The sequence below is a fragment of the Ceratotherium simum genome, chromosome 2 (assembly GCF_057802395.1).
Source record: "Ceratotherium simum simum isolate JZ-2026a chromosome 2, ASM5780239v1, whole genome shotgun sequence".
In the NCBI taxonomy this organism is placed as follows: Eukaryota; Metazoa; Chordata; class Mammalia; order Perissodactyla; family Rhinocerotidae; genus Ceratotherium; species Ceratotherium simum.
The window spans coordinates 73,081,948-73,090,881 of NC_141901.1; positions in this window are offsets into that span (position 1 = coordinate 73,081,948).

Below are 8,934 nucleotides of genomic sequence, written 5' to 3' on the forward strand. Positions count from 1 at the left end.
TGCTAACTAAATTTACTCAACTTAGGGCATTAAATATCATGTACTTCATAGTTTGAGACTGTTCACTCAAATAGGGCAGAGTACTATTCTATCTAGATGTGTAAGTGTTTTTTTAAAATCACATGGAACGGTTTTTTTTATACTAAAAAGTGGAGGGAGATTTGTTTAAACAAGTATTTCTAAAAGAAATATGTACATAGTCCTGGAAATTATTTGTGGTAAGGAAATATTCTTTACTCCAGTTGCATTTCTCAGACAATAAAGTGGTGCGTCCATGCTACCTCCTACTTTGTCAACAAAGATGCTATTTACCCTTTACATTTTTGTATCATAATAGATTTAAAAATCTAATGTTCTTTATTGCAAGACATCCTTTTGTTAACAGATTTGTTTCTTTTTAATGTTTTACCTAAAATTTGACATGCTTACAGGACAGGTTTGCCTCTTACTTTATTTAACATTGTAGAAATGTAATTAATAAACAGTGCTCACTACACAATTTAGAATAGGCTTCCTCATTTATATTCTCTTCCAAATTTGATCAGTTAGCAAAACTTAATACACCAATTGAAATATTTCTACATATGATGAGAATGTTTACAATTTAAATTTTAGAACTTGTTTTGGATGTGATTATATGTACGAAAATCGTGTAACACTATGCTCATGCTAAGAACCGACATAACGGAATTACTGAAATAAATGTGCTGTGAGGAATGGAAAATATGGTGCAGATGTCTTGGTCATGATAAATTGTGATTCTTCTTTTAAACTCTTTCCAAAAACAAATTAGTTCTTTTAACCTGAAATCAGATTCCTTTACAAATAACAGTTTTTGTATGCAAGCACCATTTCATTTTATTTCATGTAGTATGGCTAATACTATAGTTGAACAAGGATATGCATTGATACTTTTCTTCGTGTGTAAATAAAGTTAAAAACAGTTAAAATAAGGAGTATTTTGGTAGAGTATATACATACCTCACTGCCAGTGAAATTGCTTTCCTATGGTATATCTCCTTACCAGAAAAATCTCTAAATAAAAAAAGATTTAAAGAAAATTATAATGTCTATATTGTGAAGCGTTTCTTATTTTTATCATTGGTGGAAATAGTCCACTTGAGGTTGTGTTTCATTTGATTTAAATTATTTATACTTAGCAGGTTACTTTATTCACATACCTTATATATGAAATTAGGAAGTCGGACTAGATGGATCATTCTCAACCAAGGGTCTCCTGATCCCTGGGGTACTAGATAAGGAAAAGGTATTGGTAAGTTATTTTCATTTTTTGAAAGATAATAATAGAAACTGTGTATTTCTCTATAAAGATGAGACTAAAACATCAAATTTATTTACTTTTGACTGAAAATATACCAAGTGTATGTATACTAGTTGTCTCTTATTGAGTAAATTTCATTAATGGTTATATATGAATATATGTTTTTTTGTGTGTGAGGAAGATTAGCTCTGAGCTAACATCTGTTGCCAATCCTCTTCTATGTTTTTGCTGAGAAAGATTGGCCCTGGGCTAACATCCATGCCCATCTTCCTCTACTTTATATGTGGGACACCTGCCACAGCATGGCTTGACAAGCGGTGCACAGGTCTGTGCCTGGGATCCGAACCTGTGAACCCTGGGCCGCCGAAGCGGAGTGGGGGAGCTTAACCACTACGCCACTGGGCCGGCCCCAGTGAGTATATTTTTTTAATGGAAGACATGCTACATCGCAAGTAGAGTTCAGAAGTAAAAAGAAGAGGATTCCTAGTGGGAAGACTAGCAATCACTAGAGCCCCTTTCAGCTCTAATTTTTATAGTTTTACGATTTTATTTTATTAAACCAACTATCAAGATGTAGGAATACAAGTAGAATAGGTACTTTGACTACAGATTTCATAAGCGAAGCTAGATTAAATTTTTTATGTTAAACTATATTTAAAACAATTATTTCTCCTTCTAGATGTAAAAAGAATTAAATCATCAAAATAGAATAATTCAAATTAGAAATGGTAAACTATAGGGATTCTTGAAAAGTAAATTAAACAAAGAACATTTTTCATAGTAAAGATATTTGGGTTACAAAATTTAAAAAATTCTTTAGGAAGCAAAGTTTTTCTTTTATTTGGCAACTAGGAAGTTAGTGATATATTTTCATTTGGCTTCCACTAGAAGAAAATTTTAAAATATTATCTCAAATTACATGGTAGGTTTTAAATGTGGCCTGATTCAGTATTCAGTATTGCCTAATTTTCTTTTAATTCCTTTATCATTGCCTAAGATATTTGAATTTCTTTAGTATTAGAGCTTTTTCTTTATCTTTTTTTAATCTGGTTAAAAGTGTGGGTTTAGCTGGGAGAAAATATTTGCAAAACATATATCTGACAAGGGGTTAATCTCCATAATATATAAAGAACTCACACAACTGAACAACAAAAAAACAAACAACCCAATCAAAAAATGGGGAGAGGAAATGAACAGACACTTCTCCAAAGAAGATATACAGATGACCAATAGGCACATGAAAAGATGTTCACCATCACTAATCATCAGGGAAATGCAAATCAAAACAACACTAAGATATCACCTCATACCCGTTAGAATTTGGGCTATAATCACCAAGACAAAAAACAACAAATGTTGGAGAGGATGTGGAAAAACAGGGACCCTCATACACAGTTGGTGGGAATGCAAACTGGTGCAGCCTCTATGCAAATGGTATGGAGATTCTTCAAAGAATTAAAAATAGAAATACCCTATGATCCAGCTATCCCACTACTGGGAATCTATCCAACGAACCTGAAATCAACAATCCAAAAAGGCTTATGCACCCCTATGTTCATTGCAGCATTATTCACTATAGCCAAGAAGTGGAAGCAACCTAAGTGTTGCTTCCAATCCTCGACTGATGATTGGATCAAGAAGATGTGGTATATATATATACAGTGGAATGCTACTCAGCCATAGAAAAAGACAAAGTCGTCTCATTTGCAACAACATGGATGGGCCTGGAGAGTATTATGTTAAGTGAAATAAGCCAGAAAGAGAAAGACAAACACCGTATGATCTCACTCATATGTGGAATATAAACCAACACATGGACAGAGAAAACTGTATTATGGTTACCAGGGGCAATGGGGGTAGGGGGTGGGCACAAGGGGTGAAGGGAGACATACATATAGTGATCGACAAACAAAAATGTACAACCCAAAATTTCACAATGTTACAAACTATTAAAACATCAATTTAAAAAAACTCTTGGAAAGAAGATGTGGTATATATACACAATGGAATACTACTCAGCCATAAGAAACGCTGAAATCCAGCCATTTGTGACAACGTGGATGGACATTGAGGGTATAATGCAAAGTGAAATAAGTCAGGGGGAGAAGGTCAAATACCATATGATTTCCTTCATTAAGTAGTAGATAATAACAACAATAAACAAACACATAGGGACAGAGATTGGATTGGTGGTTACCAGAGGGGAAGGGGGGAGGGAGGAGGGCAAAAGGGATAATTCGGCACGTGTGTGTGGTGATGGGTTGTAATTAGTATTTTGGTGGTGAACATGATGTAATCTATGCAGAAATAGAGGTGCAATGATGTACACCTGAAATTTTTACAATGTTATAGACCAATGTTGCTGCAATAAACAAAAAATTAAAAAAAAAAAACAAAACTCTTGGTTTATTTAATCAAGACAAAAAAGTTAATTTCTCCAAAAGTAATATTTTTCACTATGCTTCTTTAGAATATATTAGAACTATGGCATAGTTAACATCTCTATTTTAGATTTCATATATTATGAGTTATAGAGATGATAGTTTTTCAGTAGTAATTTAACAGACAAACATAAGTTTTTAAGTTTAAGGTAACATACATGTTACCTCTCAGGAACTGTACAGTTAAAACATATTAGTCCAGAAAATAGCTTTGATTTTTTTTATCACTAAGAAAGTATAATATATGCTCATTTTAGAAATATTAGGAAAATGAAAAAGTGAAAAATGGAGAAAATCACCTGTGATATCATCACTCAAAGACATTTACTTTTAACAGTTTGTTACATTTCTTTCTCTTATTGTTTTGTATAGTTGTGATCATAATATATCTCATTTTCCCAAGTTAATTTTAAATTTGAGTAGGGCGTTGTATAGACTAATCTTTGAATACTAGATCTGGAGCATTTTCCATCATCAACAACCAATTCTCTGATTCTCCAGACACCAACTGGGTGTCCAGCAATTCAATTCAAGTCTGACATTAACTGCCTGGAGTTAGCGTCAGACTCCATGGATTAAAGGGCTCAGTCCCACAAGACTGCCCACACTTGAGATGCCAGTTGCAAGTGTCAGGTCACCCATACTTCTGACCAACCGGCTATAAATTGAGGATTCCCACACCCCCCTCCCCCTCAAGTTCAATAATTTGCTAGAACAGCTCACAGAACTCAGGAAAATACTTGACTTGGCCAGTTCATTATAAAGGATATAACTCAGGAACAGCCAAATGGTGGAGATGCACACAGCAAGGTATATGGGGAAGAGGGTGATGTGGAGCTTCCATGCCCTCTCTGTTGCGTCATCCTCTCAGCATCTTGATGTTCACCAACCAGGAAGCTTTCCGAACCCCATCAGTTAGAGGGTTATTATAGAGGCTTCATTATGTAGGCACAATTGATGAAATCATTGGCCATTGGTGATAAGCTCAATCTCGAGCTCTTTTCCCCGCCATGGAGGTCTAGCGGGTGATACGGCTGAAAGTTCCAATCATGCCTTGGTCTTTCTTGTGACCAGCTCCCATCGTGAAGCTGTCTAGGATGACTGACCATCCAGGCATCTCATTAGCATACAAGAGACATTCTTAATAACTCTGGAGATTTCCAGGGTTTTAGGAGGTGTGTGCCAGGGACAAAGACCAAATTTTTTTTTTAATTATATCATACTAGATAGTTAACACTTGGATGTGACAAAAACCGGTCAGCATCAGTGATATTTCAAATCATGGACTAGACTCAGCATTCACCCCTGCTATAGAAGGTAGCTATCAAATTTATTTCAACAATGGGAACTTGTTTTCTTATTTTGAGGGCCATTCAAGTTCAGTTATTGATCTTCCATCAGTAGCCCATAACTTTAATTTCTTGGTCCTCTATCCTACATTATAGACATAGACATAACCTTGGTTTTTCTTGATTACAAATAATTGATAACAAATAATTGAATAATATTTTTAATTGTTTAGGTAAACAACAGTAATAATAAGTAAAACTTACAGAATTGGTTTTTCATAGTTCAGGCTTCTTACATTAGGCCAGAAGTCAAAATGAACAAAGAGTAGATATAATCTAATAAATTACTGGGGTTTTCCCCTGTTATTAAAATTTTAGACAAGAAAAAGAAAAAAATGAATGGAATTCTGTCACATTAGAAATTTGTCATATATTCATTCTGGTATTGTTTTTCTGTTCATAGACTTTTCCTTTTTAAAAAACATGAGATCATGTTATGTAGAAATTGCCCCTTTATTTTCTTTAAAGAGTAGATCCATGAGCATTTTCACGCCACTAAATATTATTCTTATATATACCTTAAATTTTTGCATAATGTTCCATTGTCCTGCACATTATTTACGCCCCCATTGTTGATCATTTTTTATTGTCTCCAGGATTTTGGTATTATAAAGAATGCTTTTGATGAACATTCTTATAGTAAATTGTGCACATCCAAAATTATTTCCTTAGGATAAGGAAATACAAGTCTAAAGACTTGTATATTGCTCACACATTTGAGGCTTTATATATGAATTTCCAGAATGTTATTTGGGATGGTTGTATATGACTGTATGCTCCTACCTGCAATATATGAGAATGGCTTACAATTCCTCTCGTCCTTGCCAATATATTCTTTAAAACTTTGTTTATTTAATAGGTAAAAAGTGATATATTGTTAATCTTTGTGACAAATGAAAACAAAATAACTGAATTTTTGATTATAAAGACATTAACACTGATTTAAAATAAAAATACTTATTATGTTTTAGTAGATAATGTGTCTAAAATAACTTCAACTCTGATTTTGTGATTGGCCTCTGGTGCAATAGAGAGTGTAAGTTTCCTTATACTCTGTAGTCTTTTCAAGTGGTCTTTATTTTATTTATTTCACAATTTTATTTGTACATCAGTGTGCATTTTTTGGGGAGCTCTAGCACTTACCAGATACTCAAGTTGGGTTGTGACCTTCCCCCCTTGAAATAAGTAAAGAATAACTATTTTGAAAGTATTATGCGTCACCATATCAGCTGTCAAGTGGTTATGTTTTTGAGTATAATCCTAGACAAATTCTAATTAAAATTAACCCCCAAAATCTTCTGGTGTAGGTTTTTTGTTCGTTTGTTTTTATGTGGTAGGGAAAAGAGATAGTGTGAATTGTTTTGGATCTTCTGAACAGGTTGGTAGAAAAAGATTATTATTTGTTTTTAAAAATTAGTGTTTGATTTCTTAAAGATATAAACCCAAAGAGTTATTAGTTCTTTCTTAAGCTTTTAAGGTCAACCTCTGAAATTTTCTTTTCCTTTTGACGAGTTTGGCAAATTTCAGCAAATACTTTAAGGAGCTTTTAGATTAATGTTTAGTCCCATTTACAAATGAAACTTTTAAAATATTTTAAACTACATTTATGAATTCAATATGTTGTTTCTATTTCAAGAATCTCAGTTCCCTGATTTAAAAAACCTTCTCAAATACGTATTTCTTATAAATATTATAAATTAACTCTTAATAAATAGGTAGAACTTTGAATTTTCTTGAATATTTCAATGCTTCATATAACTTAGTAAGATTTTTACTTAAAAATCACAAGTTGAGGGGCCGGCCCCGTGGCTTAGCGGTTAAGTGCGTGCGCTCCGCTACTGGCATCCCGGGTTCGGATCCCGGGTGCGCACCAACGCACCACTTGTCCGGCCATGCTGAGGCAGTGTCCCACATACAGCAACTAGAAGATGTGCAACTATAACATACAGTCATATCTACTGGGGAAAAGGGGAAAAAAGGAGGAGGATTGGCAATAGATGTTAGCTCAGGGCTTATCTTCCTCACACACACAAAAAAAAACCCACAAGTTGAAGTTCATTACTCATTACACATTTTAAATTGGATTTGGAAAGCTGAACTGTTAGTCTCGTAGTCTGGATTTTCTTAAATATTATAAATACAAAAAATTTTAAAAGTATGCACAAATTGCTGTTGCCAAATTATTTTTTATTGTGAGATAAAATACATAAACATGTTAACCATTTAAAGAAATACTTGAATTACAAGGACAAGATGTAGAACATTGCCAGCATCCCCAGAAACCTCCATGTTCTCCACCCCAATTAAATTCTCTCCCTCCCATTACCGTTATTCTGACTTTCCTAATAATCATTTGTTTGCTTTTCTTAACAGTTTGACCTTCTATGAATGCATATAGTTTAGTTTTGCCTGTTTTTGTATTTTATAGAAATGGACTTATACCATGTAAATTCTTTTGTGACTTGCTGCCTTTGCTTAATGTTATCTTTGAAGTTCATCTCTGTTTTTGCCTGTAGCTGTAGTTTATTCATTTCCGTTGTTGTATATTATTGCATTATATTGATATGATACCATTTAATTATCCCCTTTTATTGTTGGTAGACATTTGGATTGTTTTTGGTGTGTGGCTTTTAAGAGCTGTGAAGCTATGAAGACTCTTGTATTCCCCTGGTAAATATCTGCAAGTTTCTTTATAGTACATGCCAAGGAGTGGAATTTTTTGGTCATAGAGTATATGCTTCTTAGACAAGGTCAAACTGTTTTCCATAATGACTGTACACATTTATGCTCTTGCCAGGAGTTCATAAGAGTTCTTGTTCCTCTTTATCCTCACTAATATTATTGTCAGACTTTTAAATTTTTGCCAATTGCATGAATGCTAATGATATTTCATTGTGAATTTCATTTATATTTCCCTGATTACTATGAGATTTATTATCTTTTCTTATGTTTATTGGTCACTTAGATTTCCTCTTTTGAGAAGTACCTTTACAAATTGCCCATTTTTTTCTCTTGAGGTATCTGTCTTGTTTCTTCTTGACTTAGGAATTCCACTCATACTTAGATTACATAGTTACAGGTATAGTCTACTTTGTAACTCCATTTCCACTTGCTTTATGGTGACTCTTGATGAACAGTTATTAATGTAATCAAATTCATCCTTTTGGATTTCCTAAGGTTTTTTGTGGCAAATGTCCTTGTTTGTCTGAAGAGGCCTTTATTTTCTTGATTCTTGAAGGTTTTTCACTGTGTGTGGAATTCTATCTAGATTGGCAGTTATTTTTCCCTTGCATATTGAAGCTATTATTCTGCCTCGTTCTTGCGAGTTTAACTGTTGTTCATTTTAAAATAAGCTGTCCTGTATTTTCTGGCTGCTTTAAAGATATGTATCTTTATCTGTAGTTTTCTAAAGTTTTACTATAATATGTCTAGATAGGAATTTCTCTTTTTATCATTGTCAAGTTTGGGATCTCTGCTGGGCTCCTGGAAATTTCCTAGCCATTGTCTCTCAACTATTTTTCCTGCTTCATTTTCTCTCTTGTTCTTTTGGAACTCTGATTAAATGTATGTTAAATCCTTCTCACTGTGTCCTCTAGGTTTTTTACCTTCTCTCTTCTGTTTTCCTTCTCTTTATCTCTTGGTGCTACATTTTAGATAGTTTCTTTTGACCTATCTTCCAGTTTACTAATTTTCTCAGCTACTGTTAAACCTCATCCACGGAGGTCTTAATTTTGGTTATATTTCTCAGATCTAGAATTTCTATTGGTTCTTTTTCAGATATGCTTTTTATTGTTTCTAGTAGCCTACTTGACTGTTATTTCTTTGAATATGGTCTACATAATTATTTTTATATTCTGCTTCT